The 22,391-nt window shown below is 44.2% G+C and overlaps 1 protein-coding gene across 1 annotated transcript in view; it reads left to right on the top strand.

Annotated features, from left to right (window-relative positions):
- The window catches only part of ZDHHC15 (zinc finger DHHC-type palmitoyltransferase 15), a 1,138,753-nt gene that overhangs the window by 620,872 nt on the left and 495,490 nt on the right, over positions 1–22,391 (top strand). The gene's annotated exons all lie outside the window — the stretch shown is intronic.

The following is a 22,391-nucleotide window of genomic DNA, read 5'->3' as shown; positions in this document are numbered from 1 at the left end:
CATCCAGTTTATCCAGTCTGTGCCTCCTATAAAAAGTATACCTCAATATGTTTACATTGTACATGTATTCTCTGTTTACATGTCCATGTTTTCTGCTGACACAGAAGCATGACATTTGTCTTTCACCGATAATTTCTGGCTTGTGGTTACATGTAGTTGGGCTGTCCAGTCTCATTCATTTGTAGATGTTGATCATCTACTGTCATAAGCCAATCCCTCTCCACAAAATAAAGAAGTGTAGTCTTCCAGAAGTTCACCTCCTCTTTTCTTTCCACTTGTGGTAGCATTCTAGCTCAACAAGGTTAGGCTGCTGGAGGTGCCTATCAACAGGTAATGTGCTGTAATGCCAGTGAAACAGATTGGCAGATGCTGTGCTGGTTTGCTATAGAGCAACCAGGATTATCTGTCTTTAAATGCTGTATACAGCTTTGTGCAGTATGTATGGTCAGCAAAATGTGAGGACTCATTTTTTATAAGACATGGGCTCTAGAGGTCACCCTTCTCCTGTACAGGAAACTAGAAAGTCTGCTTCTGGAGTGCTATTTACAGCTTTGGAGATCATATATAAAAACAGAAGACTGGCAAAGAATGTTCAGTGCTGAGTTACCAGAACGATGAAAGTTATGAATGAGGCTGGTGGATTGAAGAGAGACCTGAAAAGGTAGAAGTGTGATCATTACAGCAGGAAAAAGAATGCAAATTTTGATTTTGATGCACCACATTGTCTGTGAATATTTTGAAAGGCTAGAGATGGTGGAGATGGATGGGAACCTGGGTGGCAGCTTGAAGGAAGACATTTCCTTGATATATGGAGTACCATCCTGTCTCCAACCCTAGCAATTTTTTTGCCAGAAGCAATGAAGGGCTAGAGAGGTTGCACATTGGTGTATGTATAAAGAATAAGAAAAAATAAGACTCCTGCCGCAGTTCAAAGTGAGCTCATAATAAGGCCCAGGTTGAGCCGCCTTTGATCCTCACATCATCAGCAGTGTGTCCCAGAAGCAGTGGAAGGCTACTGGGGAGCTCAGACCCTTCTCTGAATAAGAACTGAAGACTAATGCCCTGATTCATAGCCAGCTCGTAACAAGCCCAGTGTTGACCTGCACTGGATCCTCACATCAGCAGTATGTAAGTAGTTTCCCTTTAGCTGTGGCTGAATTGCTCCCAGGAGTATGTTTTGCACAATTTCAGTTTATAACACTACTCTCAAGGCAACGACCCTGGAAGTGTCTTGTTCATAGGTGGATATAGACACTTAGTTTCCCCTCCCAGTTGGGTCTCAGGAGGAGCAAATGGGATCATAATATAACTCAAAAGAATCTTGAGAGGGAAAGGAAGCTACAGGATGGCACTCGAGAGGAAGAATTTGGGTGGCGAAGTGTTAGCGAAAGGGAGACTGGGTTGGCAAGTTGCACCATGTAAAGGTGCTGTCCTTTATGTGTAATGCTGTAAGTTCTGGAGAGGCCATGGAATATGTGAGATAGATGGAGGCAGGTTTGGTGGGTTAACCTAGCAAATGCACAAGTGCTAGCTGTACATCTGAAAAGATAGTACAGACAACTCTGCCTCCTAGCATAACCTATCACACATTCATGTTTGACAAAAAATTATTGTCATCCACCTACTGAGTACAGCTTTCACTCCTTACACAAACCTTTATGTAGTGACAGTGGGAATGCCCTGTCCTGTTATGGTAGCTGCTGCATTTTGGGACACTGGTTATGCCTCTAACCAGAAATAAAAATTATTCTCCACAGTGGTTTTCCTGAAGTGAAGAAAACGGTCCAGTGTTTTTTTTTTTTCTCTTCTCTCTCTCTCTCCAAAACCAGCCATAATTTTGCAAATTAGCCATCCCTTTTCTTTGCTTGTGCCCACTACCCAAAAGTGCAGAACCATTTTTTTTTCTTTCAGGCTACAAACATGACCTCTCATCTTGAGGTGAAACCATGAAGACCTGAACGGTGCATTGCAGTCCATTGTGCTTACTATTTTTCATTGTTCTTCTGTGAAAATTTTAACAAAGGGCTATAACTTAAGTGTCTAATATTTTTAAAGGACTTGCATCTTTGTGATCCCACCTCACACAATTTGATGCTGGTATTGTAGTATCTTATTGCAAAATGCAAAAGTACATTCTTCCAAAAATTAGCACTTTGCCTTTATTTATTAACTTTTACCATGATGTTGTTCGTGTTTCACTGTTGCAGCCATTACATTAGGGTAATCTGCTGGCAGGTTGCCCTCATTCAGTCTGATTAACAAAGTCTTGGGTCCTGCTTTGGTTGCTGTCCCTTCTTCCATGACATCAGGTCGTCAGGGGTACAAAACATGCAGCCGACGCCATTACATCAGTCTTTCTTGCCGTGCGGTGCCCGAAGCAGAAGCAGTTCGCAAGTGCCGGTTGGATGACTCCTGAAATTTTCGTTTTTGAGTTTCAGAACTGAAGAAACTTTTTCTTGCTCCTTACCAGTGTCAGTAAAAGTTAATAATTGCATTACTTGTGGGAAGCAAATACTTCATAAGGATTTTCATTTGTACTGTATTCCTTGCCTAGGCCCTGACCACAACGTGCCTTGCTGTCGATTTTGTGCTAAGTTTAATCAACACATGATTAAACATCTGTATATCTTTGCTTCTAAATATTTTGGCTCAAGATTTAATTATCCAGAAATGTCGTCCGTTAGCAATCCGACTACCAGAATACCTAAAAAATGCAAAGAAAAGGACAGAGACAGACCGTCAAGGTCCAAAACAGACGATGACACTTCTCCTAAGACAGTCGCCAGTTCGCCGGTACTCAGGGAGTCGCTTTCGCAGCCCCTGATACCCGCTACTTCTGATTCGCAGGTCTCTACTGAGACCCATTCGGAGTCTGGTATGTTGCGAGATGCTTCAATTATGGAACCCGCGGATGTCTCTACCTTAGATGGGTCCGGAGCCGCTGTGCAGGCACCAGCGTCTGAGGGTGTTTTCAGGCCTACAGATTTGTATATTAGACCAATGCCATCTTCAAAACTAAGGCCAAAATCTAAATCTATGTCTAAAAAACCAACGCCTGGGCCACCTGTGCAGGCCCCTATACCTAAAAAAAAAAATGATCAAAATGGCTGAAGATTTAATTACTCTGATCAGGGGTAGCCAACCCCCTCCTTCTAAGAGGCCTAGGCGAGACATTGACTATGAATCTTCCGAACAGGATTCTATTTCTTCTGACTCTTCTAATGAACAGGATTTGTCTATTCCTACTTATGAGGACTCTGATGCAGAAGATTCCATTCCTTCTGCTTCTCCCCCTGAGGATTTTTCTTTTGGGGAAACTTTACATACCTTAAGGGAACATTTCCACTGGAAACGTCAGGATTTCTCTGAATCTAAAAAGAGACTTAGGGATTTTCTTCTTCTTCCTCAGCATAGGCCTTTGGCCATACCTCCTGTTCTAGACATTGTTGATGTTTTTTCAGAATCTAGTATGACTCCTGATTCTCTGCCTCCGGCTCCTTGTAAGCTAGACAGATACTACAGGGTTCCCGACTCCCACAAATTCCTTTTCAAAAATCCTGTTGCTGACCCTGAAACCATTCCTCATGGTCCCAAGGGCATTAAGGTCTCTACTGCTAAAAATCCTACCCCTTCTGATAGAGATTCCAGGGCGCTGGATAGATGGGGTAAGAAGGTTTACACGTCTGCAACCTTGGCAATCAGGGCTTTAAACTGTCAATTTCATATGCTTAAATATCAACAGCATATCATGGGACTGCTAAAACAGAAAATTATGTTAATTTCTAACTGTGTGGAAAATAAAGATTTGCAGGATTTATTACATTCAGCCGAACAAGTTGGAAAACATACTTTGCAATGTGGTTTTCATTCCTTGGAGGCCTCTTGCAGGGCTGCTGTAACTGGATCTGTGCTAAGAAGGCATGCTTGGCTCAAAGAGCAAACTCTGCCTGACCATGTTAAAGCAAAATTATTGGATGCTCCTTTACAACAGGACCGTCTCTTTGGTAATAAGGCTGAAGAAGTGTTAAAAAAGATGGAAGATAAAGCTAAATCTATGCAAACTGTGAAAGATTTCTTACAAGTGCAACCTCCAAGATTTTGTAGGCACTGGCCTACTAAAAACTGGTCCTTTCCAGTACCTTCGAGAGCCGCTCAAGTCAAATCAAGACACTCCAAAGACTCCAGGTTTCAGTCACAAGGAACTTTTAGAACAAAACAATGGGGTGGCTCCACCTCCAAATCTGGAAGCAGCAAGGCACCTCAATATGGTAAACAGTCTCAATGACTTCCCTCTACAATCACCAAGCACTTATCTTTTAGCCGCCCCTTTGGGGGGAAAACTGGCACTTCATGCACAAAACTGACACTTCATGCACAAAACTGACAACTTATTACCCAGGACAAATGGGTTTTAAATATAGTATCCCAGGGATACAGATTTCATTTCCATACATTGCCATTCCCAACGGATGGCCAGATCTGCTCCCAAATCAGTGAGCAGAGGCCCAGAAACAAGTTCTGCCCTCATGAACATGGGAGCTATTCAACCAGTACCAGAAGAGGAAAAGGGACAAGGTTTCTATTCAAGACTTTTCCTGGTACCCAGAAAAGACAAATCATGGCGTCCAATTCTGGACTTATCTACTCTAAACACATTTCTGGACATTCCAGAATTCAAGATGCTGACTCTTCAACAGTTGCTACCTGTGCTAGGCAAATATGCCTGTTTGGTAACTCTAGACAAGAAGTTTACCTGCATATCCCAGTCAGGGAATCTTGCAGAAGATAACTCCGCTTCAAAGCAGACTACTTGCATTGCCAGTTCTCTGCACTGCCCTTTGGCTTATCTACTGCGCCCAGGGTCTTCACAAAGTGCCTGGCACCAGTAATTGCATTTTGCAGGCAAAGAAATATTCAAATATATGCATACCTGGACGATTGTCTAATTCAGGCAGAAAACAAGGACATTCTTCTAAAGCATCTGGCGTTTGTAAAAAGGGTTCTAACTTCTCTAGGGTACACCATAAACGAAAAGAAATCGCAACTGGTACCCTCTCAAAAAATTACATTCCTGGGTGCAAGCTTGAATACAACTGCCCAGATGGCTTACCTTACGCCAGAAAAGCAAATTCAATTGGTGACTTACTTCAAACAGGTGGCCACAAAAACCCTGCTATCTGCAAGACAAATTCTGCAAGCCTTGGGGTTCATGGCCTCCTGCATTCTTCTAATTCCATATGCAAGACTGCATATGAGGAAAACTTCAGTGGTACTTAAAAAGTTTATGGAGTCAACAGTGTCACAGCCTGGAAACAATGATTCCTATTATACGTTGCCTGCAACTAGAGTTCCTATGGTGGGCAGAGGCCTGCCACCAAAACAAGGGACTGCCATTCACTCCACCCCCTGCCGCCCAAACCCTGACTACAGATGCATCAGACTATGCTTGGAGGGCTCATTTGGCAGGGAAGTGCATTCAGGGCAAATGGAGCCCAAATCAAATGCACCTACATATCAATCAGAAATAGATGCTAGCTGTACAGAATGCTGTGACAGCCTTCAAGAACTATCTTCATCCAGGACAACTACTGATAAAGACAGACAACACCACAGTTATGTGGTACATAAACAAGCAGGGGGGTACACATTCCTACCCCCTTTGCAGACTAGCCATGGTATTGTGGAACATGGCCTTGACCTATCAAATACAACTACAAGCTCATTTCCTGCCAGGAAAGCTAAATACTCTGGCATATGAACTAAGCAGAAATCTTATGGACCCACACAAATGGAAACTGGAACCACAGGTTTTCAACATGTTGACACACAGATGGGGGAGCCCAGACATACATCTATTTGGCTCACCCCAGAACTATCAGTTGGACAAATTCTGCACAAGAATTCATCACAAAAAAGCTTGGAAAGTGGATGCTCTATCATTCAACTGGAAAAACCTATCAGTCTATGCTTTTCCCCCTCTGCCTCTGCTCTCCAAAGTTCTACTAAAAGTCAAACTGGACAAACCAAAAATGATTCTGATTGCTACAGACTGGCCTCGCCAACACTGGTACCCACTCCTGTGCAATGTGTCACATCTTCCTCTGTGGCACCTGCCTCGGACACCTTACCTACTGTCTCAGCAGAACTACTAAATTCTGCACACTCAGCTCCAAACTTTGAATCTTGCAGCGTAGCTAATCAACTAATTTCACTCCTTGGCACCCCTCAGCAAACCTGTGATGGTTGTCATTTTGGAGGCTAGAAGACCTAGTACTAGAAAATCATATGCTGACAAATGGAAAAGGTTCTGTGCGTGGAACCAGTCACAAGGAATAAGCCCAGCAGTGCCCAATATTCCTCAGATTCTGCAATACTTAACTGAGATGCTTCACAAGGGCCTATCTTTTTTCTTCCATAAAAATCCATGCCTCTGCCATTTCAGCTCATTACAACACAAAACCTCCCCTCTTCTCTCATCCTCTGCTAAAGGAGTATCTCAGAGGGGCCAAATATTTAAGACCTCCCAGGAAAGCACCAACTCCTGCAAGGGGCCTCAATTTTGTTTTGGAAAAACTCACTGTCCCTCCTTTTGAGCCAGCTGCTCTGCAGACCTAAAATTTCTCTCCTGGAAAACAGCTTTCCTTTTAGCAGTCACTTCAGCTAGAAGGATTTCAGAATTACAGGCTCTTATGGCAGTGGAGCCTTTCATTATTTTTCATCCGGACAGGGTGGCTCTCAGGACCAATCCATCTTTCATGCCTAAGGTGGTATCCAGTGTGGCTCTTAATCAGACCATTCATCTGCCAACTTTCTTTCCCAATCCACAGAACAAGGGTGAGTGGATTCTGCATTCATTGAATGTACACAGACAACTTAGATTCTACTTAAACAGGACAAAATCTGTAAGAAAATCTGAACTACTATTGGTGGCATTTGCTGCAGGGGCAGAGGGAAAGGCTATTTCAAAGCAGACTATTTCCAAATGGATAAGCCATTGTATTCGTTTCTGCTATATGCACCATGATAAACCTATCCCCAAGGGGATCAGATCTCACTCCACCAGGGCTGCATCTACTGCTGCAGCCTTTGTCAGAGGGGTTCCTACCAGAGACATTCTAGAGGCTGCTATCTGGAGCTCAGTTCATACGTTCACCAAACATTACCATTTACCTCTCTTCTCTAAATCCAGAGCTGGCTTTGCCACTGCTGTCCTGCAGGGCCTTATAGCTGCTCCTAATGCTGTATAAATCCATCCTCCCAACCATAGCTTTGGGATTCTACCCAAATGTAATGACTGCAACAGTGAAACACGAAGAATATAGTACAGTTGTGTGCACTTACCATAAATGTAGATGTTAGAGTGTATTCACTGTTGCAGTCTTGGTTACCCTCCCTCAAGCCCCCTGTTTTTCTCTTACTATAACTCTCCTTTCTTTTATTATGCTTAAAAGCCTTTTTGGTGTATTTGCTTTTGATTGGAGGTATATTTTTTGAGTTTTAAATTTTATGCATACATATATTTATTGCTCCCCATTTGGGGGGGCACCTGACATCTGGGGCAAGAAAAACTCATGTAATGGCTTCGGCTGCATGTTTTATACCCTTGACATCATGGAAGAAGGGACAGCAACTGACGCAGGACCCAAGACTTTGTTAATCAGGCTGAATGAGGGCAACCTGCCTGCAGATTATCCTAATGTAATGACTGCAACAGTGAATACACTCAAACATCTACATTTATGGTAAGTGTACACAACTGTACTTTAATTTAATAGGTAGATTTGCAAAATAAGCATGTTAAGAATTTGGGACAAAATTACAAAATTTGCCAAAAAAAAAACACCATGACTATAACTTCATAGTTATTTGCTGAATGTAGCCTTATAAAACTGGCAGAGGTTCTTCTTGTTTCACTGTTGCAGTCATCTCATTTGGGTTATCCCTGCCAGGGTAGTCCTCGGCTGGCCCAAATACCAGAGGCTTAGTATTTCTGCATCGGTTGCAGTCGCTTCAGGACTGACGTCAGGTCATCAGTAGTATAAAGTAAGGCAGCCAACACCATTAGATCAGTCTTTCTTGCCGTGGAGCCTGAAGAAGAAGCAGTTCGCACAAGTGCCAGTCGGCCGCTACACTATTTGTGTACTGAATTGAAGTTGATGTCTTCTAAAGCTAAGTACCCTGTTGGGGATCCTTTTTTCTTGCACTAACCGATGTCAGAAAAAGTTAATTGTCTTGCATGTGGAAAGCAAATACCACACTAAGACTTCCATTCTTACTGCGTCACTTGTTTAGGCCCAGAACATGATGCCCCCATTGTCACTTCTGTGCTTTGTTCAAAGCCAGAACTATCCATCGTTAGGCCCTTATTGTAGCCAGATATTTTCGGTTACAGTCCTCAAATTCCGATATGGATTCGGTAAGCCACCTGACAGCAGATCTTCCAAAAAAACAAAGATAAAGACAGAGACAGACCGCACAGGTCCAAACCGACTGACAACGCTTCCATTAAGCCAGTCGTCAGTTCTCCGGTCCTCAGTGAGGCACTTTCACAGCCCCTGAGGCCCACTTCTGTGGATTCGCAGGCTGCTACTGAGACCCTTTCAGAGTCCGGTATGCTGCAAAACTCTTCTTCGACTAAGGATCATGCGGTTGTCTCTACCTTGGATGGGTCTGGAGCCACTGAGCAGGCACCAGCTTCCGAGGAAACTGATGTCTTCTTTCACGACTGCCGTTCTTTCGAAAACGACTGAGTTTCTTAGGCCCAGGGTATGAACCACACTCAAGAAATCGATGACCCAATCTCAGGCACCTGCTTCCTTGTCTCAGTCTCAAATGCTTAAAATGGCGGAAGACCTTACAATGCTGATCAGGGGAGGCCAAGCTACCCCCTCCAAAAGGAAAAGAGATCTGTCCCCTGTAGTTTTTTCTGACCAAGAGTCAGATGACTGATGCATCTGAATATGAAAACATACAACCCCTCTCTACTTATAAGAATTCTGATGCAGAGGATTTCATCCCTTCAGCCTCTCCCCCAGAGGATTTTTCCTTTGGGGAAACCCTGCATACCTTAAGGGAGCATTTTCAATGGGAGAGTCAAGACTACCCTCAGTCTAAAAAGAGACTCAGGGAATTCAAAGATCTTCCACAGCACAGACCCTTGACCATCCTCCTAGTCCTGGATGTTGTGGAGGATGTTTTCCTGGAATCCGGCTTAACTCCTGACACCCTCCCTCCTGCACCCAGAAAACCAGACAGGTACTACAGAGTCCCTGACTCGCACAAATTTATTTTTAAAAATCCTACTGCTGACCCTGAGGTAATTTCTCAAGGGCCTAAAGGGATTAAAGCAACCTCTGCTAAGAATCCCACCACCTCAGATAGGGATTCCTGGGGTAAAAAAAGTGTACACCTCCGCTACTCTTGCTATCAGGGCACTAAATTGTCAGTTCCATATGCTAAAATTTCAGCAACATTCCCTGGAACTCCTCAAACAAAAAATGTCTTCCTTTCCTGCTTGGGCAGAATCGAAAGAATTACAAGAGTTAATGCATTCTGCAAGTCAAGTAACTAAACATACCTTGCACTGTGGTTTTGACACCCTAGAAGCTTCTTGCATGGCAGCAGTCACTGGATCTGTCATTAGAAGGCATGCATGGCTTAAGGAACAGCCCGTGCCAGACCATGTCAAATCTAAATTGTTGGATGCCCCCTTGCACAAAGAGAACTTATTCGGCACTAAGGCAGACGAGGTCTTAAAAAGGGTGGAAGAAAAAGCAAAATCTATGCAAACAGGATTTCTTACAGGTCCAGCCACTCGGGTCCAGCAGGCATTGTCCCATCAAATACTGGTCCTTTCCTGCTCCCACTAAGCCAGTCCAGCCTAGACCCCCCACCCCCGGACAGCAGCCACAGGGAATGCAGAGATTTAAGCAGTGGACTACCTCCACTTCAAAACCTGGGAGTTCTAAGCCACCCCCTTATGGTAACAACTCACAATATCTCACCTCCCCCACCACCTCCCTCTGCCCGCCTTCATTACCCCTAAGAGTAAAACTCTCCTTTCACGCAAGCACCTGGGTCACCATTACCAATGACCACTGGGTTCTGAACATAGTGTCTCAGGGATACAGATTTTCCTTCCACACACTTCAACCCTAAAAAGGTTCCCAGATTTACCTCCAAACCAGTGGGCAAAGGCTCAAAAGCAAATCCTTTCCCTGCTTTCTATGAGGGCAGTAGAGCACATTCCTGCAGAACAGATAGGCCAAGGTTTCTACTCCAGACTTTTTCTGGTACCCAGAAAAGAGGGTACCTCGCGCCCCATCCTCGATCTTTCTATTCTAAACACCTTCCTGGTGATCCCAAAATTCAAAATGCTCACCCTCCAGCAGTTGCTACCCATGCTCTCCAAGGACGCTTGGCTAGCCACCCTAGATCTAAAAGAGGCCTACCTCCACATTCCTTTCAGGGAATCATGCAGGAAATATCTCCGTTTCAGGGCAAGATCTCAACACTTTCAGTTTTCTGCTTCCTTTTGGGTTATGTACTGCTCCCAGAATTTTCACATAATGTCTGGCTCTGGCCATTGCCTATTGCAGACAAAGAAATATCCAGATTTAACCATACTTAGATGACTGCCTTTTTCAGGCAAAGCCAGGAAATTCTGCTCAAGCACCTGGCCTTTGTAAAGACCCTACTAACCTCCATAGGATACAGAATCAATGTAAAGAAATCCAAATAAGTGCCCACCCAAAGGGTTATCTTCCTGGGAGCAAGCCTGGACACAGCATCCCAGATGGCATTCTTTACACGAGAAAAACAAATTTTCCTGACAGCCTGCTTCTCTCAACTAGCCACCAGGACCCAGTTATCAGCAAGGAAGATCATGCAAGCTCTGGGGTTCATGGCATCTTGCCTACTACTCATTCCATATGCCAGACTGCATATAAGGACACTTCAATGATACCTAAAAAGCCTTTGGTGTCAACACTCTCAAGACCTGGAAACTCTTATACCTATAATTCCTTGCCTCAGAAAAGATTTTCTTTGGTGGGCAACAGCATGCTCCCACAACAAGGGACTAACTTTCTCACCATCCCCCGCCACCCAGACCCTCACCACAGATGCATCAGACTATGCTTTGGGTGCACACCTGGATGTCAGGTGCATACAGGGCCAATGGAGCCCACAGCAAATCCCTCAGCACATCAACCAAAAAGAGATGATGGCTGTCCACCACACCTTGATAGCTTTCAAATACTTTCTCTCCCCAGGGGCTCTCATGATCAAAACAGACAACACCACTGTGATGTGGTATATCAACAAGCAGGGAGGGACTCACTCCTACCCTTTATGCAGGCTGGTCATCACCCTTTGGCACACAGCCAGTGCATTTGCACCTGTTAGCATAATACCTGCCAGGCTCTCTCAACTCTCTGGCAGACCAATTAAGCAGAAATCTTCTGGACCTACATGAGTGGCAGCTCAACAGAAGAACCTTCACCCTATTTACTCAGAAATGGGGCACCCCGAAGGTAGACCTCTTTGCCTCCCACATCAACCATCAGCTCAGCAAGGTCTGCACCAGGGTGCATCACTGCATGGCTTAGAAAGTGGATGCCCTGTCCTTCCCCTGGGTCACTCTATTGATCTATTAATTTCCTCCACTATCTCTCATCCCCAGGGTACTGCATAGCTTGGAAAGTGGATGCCGTGTCCTTCCCCTAGGTCAATCTATCGGTCCATGCCTTTCCTCCACTACCTCTCATACCCAGGGTACTGCTCAAAATAAAGGTGGAAAAACTAAGGACAATTCTCATAGCTCCAGACTGGCCTCGCCAGCACTGGTACCCCTTGCTGTGCAGCCTGTCACCACTGCCACCATGGCAGCTTCCAAACCTCCTGACCCAGAAGGAAGGGGAATTCATGCATCCCCAATTGCAGACACTCAATTTGACAGCTTTGCTTATTCCCTAACCTCGGATCAATTTGCCAAACTCAGTAAACAGGTGCTAGATGTTATCCATGAGGCCAGACACCCTAGAACTAGAACGTCTTATGCTGACAAATGGAAAAGATTCTGCACCTGGATCCAGGCTAAGGGAGCCAATATGGCACAGCCCTCCCTCCCTCTCATCCTGGATTACTTAGCTGACCTACTGTACAGTGGCCTCACTTTCTCCTCTTTAAAAATTCATGCCTCTGCTATTTCTGCTCATTTCCCCACTGAGTAGCCCCTTTTCTCATACCCTTTTATCAAACAGTTCCTAAGAGGGGCTAGCAACTTGAGGCCACTCAGAAGGGCACCAACCCCAGCTTGGGACCGTAACTTTGTATTGGAAAAGCTCACCCTGCCCCCTTTTGAACCAGCTTCTTCTGCAGAGCTAAAATTCCTCTCCTGGAAGACAGCATTCCTTCTGGCCATCACTTCAGCCAGAAGAGTCTCTGAGCTGCAAGCACTCATGGCTCTGGAGCCCTTCATCATCTTCCATGCTGACAGGGTATCCCTCAGAACTAACCCTTCCTTCATGCCCAAGGTGGTGTCCAGTGTGGCTCTCAACCAATCCATCCATTTGCCCACCTTTTTTCCTAATCCTCAGAACAAGGGGGGGAGGATTCTGCACTCTGTAGATGTGCACAGACAGCTCAGATTTTATCTAGACAGGACTAAATCCTTCAGAGAGTCTGATCAATTGCTGGTTAGCTTTTCTACAGGGGCAGAAGGCAAAGCCATCTCCAAACAAACCATTTCCAAATGGATAGCACACTGCATCCATTTCTGCTACAAACAACATTTAAAGCCTCCCCCCAAGGGGGTCAGGACTCACTCCACCAGAGCAGCCTCCACCTCTGCAGCTTTCCTCAGAGGAGTCCCCACCAGGGACATCCTGGAGGCTGCCACCTGGACATCTGTTCACACTTTCACCAAACATTACCACCAGTCCTGTTCTCCAAATCCAGGGCAGGATTTGCCTCTGCAGTGTTGCAGGGCGTCCCAGCCAGCCCCTAGCTTCTTTGACTGCCTCCACCCATTTCCTCAGCTTTGGGAGTCAACTCAAATGTGATGACTGCAACAGTGAAACATGAAGAATATACTGCAGCTGTGTACACTTACCATAAATTTAGATGTTCGAGTGTATTCACTGTTGCAGTCCTGGTTTCCCTCCCTCCATCCCCCTTTCTTCTCTTTCCTTACAAGGGACATAATGGTATTTACTTTCTACTGATGGGGTTCTTCCACCAGAACCTGACTCTTACTTTGGGGGCTCCTGACAGGTTAGGGCATGAAAAATCGATGTAATGGCGTCAGCTGCCTTACTTTATACTACTGACGACCTGATGTCATTCCTGAAGCGACAGCAACCGATGCAGAAATACTAAGCCTCTGGTATTCGGGCCAGCCGAGGACTACCCTGGCATTGATAACCCAAATGTGATGACTGCAACAATGAATATACTTGAACATCTACATTTATGGTAAGTGTACACAACTGTACTTTTTAAATATGCCATTCGTTTATTTTCTTTATCATGTTTAGGGCTATAAAGAATTCAAAGCCTACCTCAGCACTCATTAGCCATGCGACATATACTTTGTTTTTCTACCCAGAATGTAGGATGTCCATCGGACTGTTCACTTCTGCAGTCATCTCTCTTGGGATATCCTGCAGCAGATAGCCTGACTGGCCAGCCAACTTGCGGAAGTGTACTTCCCTGCATGACTTCAAGTCAGCTCCATCCCACTGCCACTTAAGGGTGTCAGTGGTATAAGAGGTGTGGGCTGATGCCATTTTCAGAGATTTCTTGCCACACAGTTTGCTGCCTTACATGATCTCATCTTTGTCAGTCCATCAGTGAGCCATCTTTCAGAAGAAAGTTAAGTATCATCCTCATAAAACTTAACATTTTATCAATTTGTACAGCTCATTCAGCCTATTATCTGTACCACATTCATCTAATTCAAAGTTGCAGGAAATGGAGTTTTTTGGCAAGCTGTGCTTCTTGTTTATGGTCCTCCACTTGCCCTACACTAAATTTATGTTTTCATTAACCCCCTTCCCCCCATTTTCTTGCTCCTTGTTCTTCTGTCTGCCTTCTCTTACTCGACTTGTGACACTTCCTTTTTTATACCGGTATTACTAGTGTGCTTACTTTACTTGTCTTCTACGCTCCCTTCCTGATGAGTACCTTCCCCTTCATGTGCTTCTGTGAGAGTTCTCTGATTAAATCATTTCAAGTAGTCATGTTGTGTGCTTCTCCAGTATGCTCATATTTTTGCCTTTACAAGGTTTCGGTTTTCATTACTTCTTTTTGGGAGACCCCATTACTAAATCCCATGCATGTGCTTATTCTCATATAATTTATTTACTATATTTCCTTCCCTTCCAAGAACCTTCTACTTGTTTGTCACCTAACTCCTTTCCATCGTCCACCTCTGCTGTTGTACCACTACCATTGTTTGTTCCTACCTACATTATCATCCGTATGACACATTGTCCCTCCTCTCCTTTCCCCTCCCCATCGCTTGTTGCTTATTGTTTCAGTATGTTTATTATTATATCAAGATAACAAGGTAGACATTACTGTACTGCAGTTATCCTTACGTCTGATACGTACTGTTACAGCTATGTATTTCTACCTTTGTTATTGTCCATATGACACATTGTCCTTTCCCTTCCCCTTTCTCTTGTTTGGTTTTTGTTTCATTGTGTTTGTTTTTTCATGATAACATGATAAGTATAACTATTCTGCAGTCATCCTTAAGTCAGTATTTCGCACATAACTTTCAGTAGTTATCATTTCCACCCTTCATTCATGCTTATCATATATCTTTCCTTTACATTCCATACTGTATAAATCCTTTCAGTTGTTTCATGTATACATAAATGCTCAAATTATTCACATTTTAAAACATCCAGTTACTTTATAAGATTCTTTCCATCTGTCTTATTTGACAGTTACTGGATGTTTGTACTTCCTTGGCCTGCATCTTAATTTACACTTATGCCTTAATTTGCCCATTGATCTGCTTTCGGACTTCTTTTATTACTTTGACCTTCTACCTCAGTCTCTGTTGCTTTTCATAAAGTGGGAAATAAACAGATTTTCTTCACTGGGCATTAGCATCATCTTCTCTTCCTGCAATTGCTCTTCTCTGCTATATTCCTCTTCATTCATGCTCCTAGTTCACTGATTAACTGGTCACTTAAAAATGTCCAATACTTCCTACACCATAGTGAATGCTTTCATCATCCCCTGTGAGTAAATCTTCAAATATGCTGGATAAATCATGCTCCACTGACAGCCTCGCTCTCTACCTGCTCTCATGGCTGGGATGAATGCTTTCCTCTTCTGCTCGGTTTCATAAGAAAAGCCATTATCCAGATAGATGTTGTCTTTCCCAATTTTCAGCTTTCTCACAAGTTCCATTCATGCTCTCTCCCTCTCTTAAAGAATCTGAAACCTTACTGTTATTGGTCTCTGCATTTTGGGCTGGTCCATCTAGGCAAGGCATGTTCTATTAATACTTATTAATTCTGAATCCCAGTCCATTTAACAGTATTTTCCAATGGCTTTTTCACAGTTAGTACCCTCGTACTTCTCTGGTCACCATTAAACTTGATATTCATTTGCATGTCCTCAAGTGTATATGGCCCTGACTTACAAGCAATTTAGCATGGCTTTCACAAAATTAGCCCTGGCTTTCAGTTCCTCATTTTCATACCAAAATGTCTTGAATTATTTAAAAAAAAAATGCCTTGTATTATTACTCCAATATGTTTGTTTAGTCATTTGATTATTTCCTCAGTTCTCTTCTTTTGCACCATTAAGTTATCCATCAATGACATTTTAATATCTCTTAGCTCAAGTCATATTTTTTTCCAGAATAACCTGTGCATGATATGTTTTCTTTGCCGCTACGTTTTCCATTTTCTCTTCTTTTTCTAATTTTTCTGATTTATTCTCCTTCCCAGTTAGCCGATACATTTACCCTCTTTGTTGTCCAGTCCTTAGTTTCTTTTCTTAACTTTTGTGGGGTTTTTAGTAATTTCTTCTTACAGCAGTACTTCATGGATATTGTTGCCTTCAGCATGGTGCCATTTCATTGATAGTAAAACAGAAAGTAAGCATTAGTTTTCATTTCAGCAATAGTCCCCTAGAGGAAGGGAGTCATGTGGTGCAGTAAAATTCCATGAGTTAGTTTCAGTGTATCCCATAACCAATATAGTAAATTGGCTAAGAGCTTTGAATGGGAAATCTGCAGAAGTGCATTTGAATCCTGTATCACCAGTGCTATATTTTCTTAATAGAGTCATATTGTGTGTTGATGTTCTTCGTGTTTCACTGTTGCAGTCATCACACTTGGGTTATCCTGCCAGAGGTATCCCTCAATCAGCCCGAATACCAGAGGCTTAGTATTTCTGTGTCGGTTGCTGTCGCTCCAGGACTGACGTCAGGTCATCAGTGGTATAAAAACAGGCAGCCAACGCCATTACATAAGTCTTTCTTGATGATGAGCCCGAAGCAGAAGCAGTTCACACGAATGCCGGTCGGCCGCTACCTGAGTTTTTCATTTCCGAAATTGAAGTTGAAGTCTTCTAAAAGCTAAGTACCCCGTTGGGGATCCTTTTTTCTTGCTCTAACCGATATCAGAAAAAGTTAACATTTGTCTTGCCTGTGGAAAGCAAATGCCACACCAAGATTTCCATTCTTACTGTGTCACCTGTTTGTCCAGACCACGACATCCATCGTTGCCGGTTTTGTGCTTTGTTCAATGCCCGAACTATTCTTCGTCGGGCCCTTATTGTAGTTAAATACTTTCGCTCTCGATCTCCATATTCCGAAATCGCTTTGATAAGCCATTCAACTACCGATCTTCCAAAAAAACATAAGGATAAAGACAGAGACAGACCGCACAGTTTCAAAACTGCCGACGTCATTAAGCTAGTCGCCTGTTCACTGGTACTCAGTGAGGCGATTTCACAGCCCCTGAAGCCCGCATCGATGGATTCGCAGGCCACTACCGAGACCCATTCAGAGTCCAGTATGTCGCAAGACTCTTCTTTGACTATGGAACCTGCGGATGCCTCTACCTTGGATGGGCCCGGAGCCGCTGTGCAGGCACCGGCTTCTGAGGAAGTTCTTTGCACTACTGATATTCAACACAAACCGACGACTTCTTTTGTGTCTTCAGTTCTTTCTAAAACTACCGAGTTTCTAAGGCTCAGAGTACAAGCTATGCCTGGAAAACAGACGACCCAAACTCATGCGCCTGCTTCATTGCCACAATCTTAGATGCTTAAAATGGCGGAAGACCTTGTCATGCTGATTAGAGGCAGCCAGCCTTCTCCTGCTAAAAGAAAGAGACTTGTTCCCAGCACCTTTATCTGACCAAGAGTCCGACGACTTTGAGGATGTCCTTCAAGGATGCATCTGCAGTCCTTACAAATGGGTTGTCCTGTCATCAGGCAGCCCTTCGGTCGGCCGGATTCCAAAGTCTGCCCCCAGCCCGTCAGAAAAAGTGAAATAACTTTTTAACTTAGGAAACAAATACCTCAATAAGATTTGCAGCTTGTCTAGCCTGTGTGCTGAAACTATGCAAATTTCTAAAAGCAAGGACCGACACGGTTCTTCCTTCCTCATCCAGCCTGGCTGAATCTGCTACTGAATCCCACCTGCTCTTGCAGGTTCACAGGATTTATCTGATACTATCCTTTGATATTTCTACCTGCACGTGGAGCTGCTAGGCCTCCTGCATCCATGTCCTTGCCAGGGCTAAAGCAGCAAAACTACCAAATCTGTGCCTGCTAAGACCCTCACAGGCCTAGCTCTAGTTCACAAATGCTTAGTCTAGCAGAGGATCTCATTTCTTTGATCCGGGATCCCAACCACATCCAGACAGGGCCTCTCACCCACCTCCAGAGAAGAGGACTAGAGTAGAGCCCCGCCAGTTTCTTCAGATGGCTCCTCTGATGAATCAGATAATTCAAACCCTCCAGAGGGCTCCTTTTCTCCTTATGAGGACTCTGATGCAGAAGAGTCCATTCCTTCTGCCTCTCCGCCTGAGGAATTTTCTTTTGGGGAAACCTTGCATGCTATGAGGGAACAATTTCAATGGCAGGGCCAGGATTTTTCAGACTCTAGGAAAAGGCTTAGAACCTTTCTGCATTTGCCACAACATAGGCCTTTAGCCATTCCTCCAGTACTTACTGTTGTGGATGATGCTTTCAATGATGCTTGTACTGCTCCTGATTCTCTTCCTCCGGCCCCTGCTAAGCCCGATAGGTACTACAGGGTTCGGACACACTTTATCATTTGTATAAGGCCCCTTTGCAGATCCCAACTATCTCCCAGGGACCCAAGGCGCTACTTCTACCAAAACCCTCCCTCTGAAAGGGAATCTAGGGCCTTAGAGAGATGGGGTAAAAAAGTTTACACTTATGCTACTCTTTCAGCTAGGGCCTTGAACTGTCAATTCCACATGATTCAGTATCAGGAATTTATGTTAGACCAATTAACTAAAAACTGTCCTCGGATGAACCATTAGACAAAAAATCTGTACAGGAAATGGTACATAACATTCAGCAGGTCAGTAATCATTCCTTAAATGCGGCTATGAGGCTTCCTTTAGATCAGCCATGACTGGCACAGTGATCAGAAGATGCATGGTTAAAAGAGCAGTCCTTACCAGACCATGTTAAATCAAAGCTCCTAGATGCTCCCATGGATAAGCTCAATTTGTTTGGCTGCAGGTGCTGAAGGTGGAAGAGAAAGCAAAATCTGTCCAGACAGTCAAGGATTTCTTACAGGTCCAGCCTCCAAGGTTTAGCAGGAACTGGCCTTCCAAGAATTGGTCCTTTCCAGACACCTCCAGAGCTCCGAGAGGCAGGAATAGGCGCACGAGGCAGGGATCAAACCAGAGGTGCCTACAGGGGCGTCAGTGGCAGGCTAACAACCAGCGAGTGCAGCCACAGATCCAGCCACCACCACTTCCACAGGACAATCACAGTGACTTGGCTACCAGGGAACAACTAGAGGCACCCTAGGCGGGAAGCTAGCCTTATTTTCAGTAAACTGGCATTACATCACAGGAGACAAATGGATTTTACAGACAATAGACCAAGGTTACAGGTTTCACTTCCATACTCTACCAAGGAAGAGAGGAATGCCAAACCTACCTCCAAATCAGAAGACAGAAGCTCTAAAACAAATAACTCACTTACTAAGGATGAGAGCTATACAAAGGGTACCATCTATGGAACAAGGGCAAGGATTTTACTCCAGACTCTTCCTGGTACCAAGAAAAGAAAGCCAATGGAGACCTACTCTCGACCTGTCCGCTTTAAACACATACCTCATTGTTCCAAAATTCAAAATGCTGACCCTACAGCAGCTTCTTCCCATGCTGGGCAAGGAGTCTTGGCTGGTAACTCTAGATCTCAAGGAGGCATACCTGCATCCCCCCCATACACCAAATTGCAGAAGATACCTCAGATTTCTTGCAGGGTCAGAGCATTATCAATTCTCAGCATTGCCCTTTGGCTTATCTACTGAGTATTCACGAAATGCCTGGCATCAGTAATTGCTCATTGCAGGTTTCAGGAATTCAAATTTACCCTTACCTGGACGACTGCCTGTTACAAGGGGACAACAAAACAAATTAACAAAAGATTTGGAAAGGGTCATTCATCTACTACAAGCCCTGGGATACACAGTTAATATGAAAAGTCAAGGCTGATACCATCCCAAAGGATAACCTTCTTGGGTGCAGATCTGGACATATCAAAACAAATGGCATTCCTGACAGTAGAAAACAGAGCAACTCCTTTCTACTTCATGGCATTAACAAAGCAGCACCAGCTAACAGCAAGCAAAGTCCTCCAAGCTCTCGGTTACATGGCGTCCTGCATAATATTGATTCCACATGCCAGACTACATATGAGAAAGTTACAGTGGTACCTAAGGAATTTATGGTCTCAGCACAAGCACAGCCTAGAAACCCAAATTCCAATAATTCCATGCCTGAAACAAGAATTCCAATGGTGGGCTCAGGCCTGTCAATCAAACAAGGGACTGCCCTTCCACAGCACTCAACCAAGCCAGACCATCACAACAGATGCCTCAGACCTTGGTTGGGGGCACACATGCTGGACAAGTGCATACAAGGCTTATGGACTCAAGACCAGCTGCACCTACACATAAATCAAAAGGAAATGCTGGCATATTCAGACCATTTCTTCGACAGGGTCAACTGCTGATAAGGACGGACAACACCACAGTTATGTGGTACATCAACAAACAGGGAGGCACACATTCATACCCTCTATGCCGGATGGCAATGGACCTCTGGAATGTGGCACTGAGCTTCAACATTCAGCTACAAGCAATTTTTGTGCCAGGAAAAGAAAATATACTAGCAGACATCCTAAGCAGAACTACCACGGATGCCCACGAATGGATGCTGCATCCGGACATCTTCAAAACCATTGCAGGGAAATGGGGACTACCAGAAATAGACTTATTTGCATCCCCACACAATCACCAACTGGAAAAATTTTGCACAAGGAACTTGCTTGGAAAGTGGACTCTATCTTTCAGTTGGAAAACCTGACAGCATATGCATTCCCACCTCTTCCTTTGATGCACAAGGTGCTATTGAAGATCAAAGAAGACCGTCCAAGGATCATCCTGATAGCTCCAGACTGGCCAAGGCAACATTGGTACCCATTACTGAGGAGTATGTCTCGGGAACAATATGGCCTCTACCCTAGTTCCCTGCTGTTAACACAGAACAACTTCAAAACCCTGCATCCAAACCTGAAAACACTGCAGCTGGCTGCCTGGAACATTGCATAAGACCAAATAACCCAGATTTATCTCAAAGGGTTAAAGACATTATCTTGGAAGCTCGCAGACCCTCAACAAGAAAACAATTATTCAGCAAAATGGAAAAGATATCTCATTTGGAGTACTGCAAAAGGAGAGAATGTGTCACTGGTAAACATAGCTAAGATCCTGGAATACTTGGCAGAGCTCTTCCACAACGGCCTGTCCTATTCTTCCATTAAGATTCATGCATCAGCTATTTCAGCAGAATACAACTTGGATCCTCCAGTCTTCTCACATCCTCTGCTCAGGCAGTTTCTGAGACGGATCAAAAATGTAAAGCCACCTAGGAAGCCACCATTGCCAGCATGGGACTTGAACTTTGTGCTAGAAAAGTTGACACTCCCTTTCGAGCCAGCAGCAACAGCAGAATTACAGTACTTATCATGGAAAACTGCTTTCCTGCTTGCAATCACTTCAGCAAGAAGGGTATCTGAGCTACAGGCATTAATGGCAGTACAGCCCTTCCTGATCTTCCATCAAGATAGTGTCCATGAGAACTAATCCTACTTTTATGCCAAAGGTGGTCTCCAGGGTATCTTTAAATCAAGCTATCCACCTACCTACATTCTTCCCCAACCCACAGAACAGGGAGAAAGACTGTTGCATACCTTGGATGTACATAGACAATTACGTTACTACCTGGACAGGACCAAGAGCAATAGAAAAACTGACCAGCTACTGGTAGCATATGCAACAGGAATGGAAGGAAAAGCAATTTCAAAACAGACAGTCTCTAAGTGGATAGGAAATTGCATTAGATTTTGTTACTCCTACCATGGGAAGAAAACTCCAGAAAACATCAGGCCTCACTCTACAAGGGCTACAGCCACTACCACAGCTTTTTATGAGGAGGCTACCAAAGACATTTTAGAGGCTGCTACTTGGAGCATACATTTGCCAAGCATTATAATTTACCTTTATACTCCAGATCCTGAGCAGGTTTTGCCACTGCTGTTTTGCAAGGGATCTTAACTACACCATAATCTTATTTCTCTTATCTCCTCCCCAGTTTGGCTATGGTATTCTACCCATTTGTAAGGACTGCAGATGCATCCTTGAAGGACATAGTACAGTTTTGTACCTACCATAAATGTAGATGTCCGATAGGCATGCATCTGCAGTCAGGACCCCTCCTTCCCCTCTGTGGTACTCCTAGGTATTTGCCCATCTTGTAGCTAGTTGGGGAATCTATTATGGTGTATTTGTTTGTATATATGTACATACATGCTTATTTTTGTTTGCTCTCTACTATTTGGAACCATTTGCATTTATCCAAATTTAGCCTTCCTAGAGGCACCTGGCATCTGGGGCAAGAAACACTGAGGAATGGCATCGGCTGATGCCTTTATACCAGAGAAACTGCAGCTATGACGCCGGGTGCGTGCGACACCAGCGAGGCCGGCCCAGACTTTGGAATTCGAGCCCGGCGAGGCTGCCCCTGCCGACAGACAAATTTGTAAGGGTGACTGCAGATGCATGCCTATCGGACATCTACAGTTATG

Source organism: Protopterus annectens, chromosome 15.part0, assembly GCF_019279795.1.
Source record: "Protopterus annectens isolate FY-2018-M chromosome 15.part0, PAN1.0, whole genome shotgun sequence".
NCBI classification, from domain to species: Eukaryota; Metazoa; Chordata; order Ceratodontiformes; family Protopteridae; genus Protopterus; species Protopterus annectens.
Note: the sequence above shows the minus strand (reverse complement) of the source record. Positions and strands in the feature narration are given on the sequence as shown.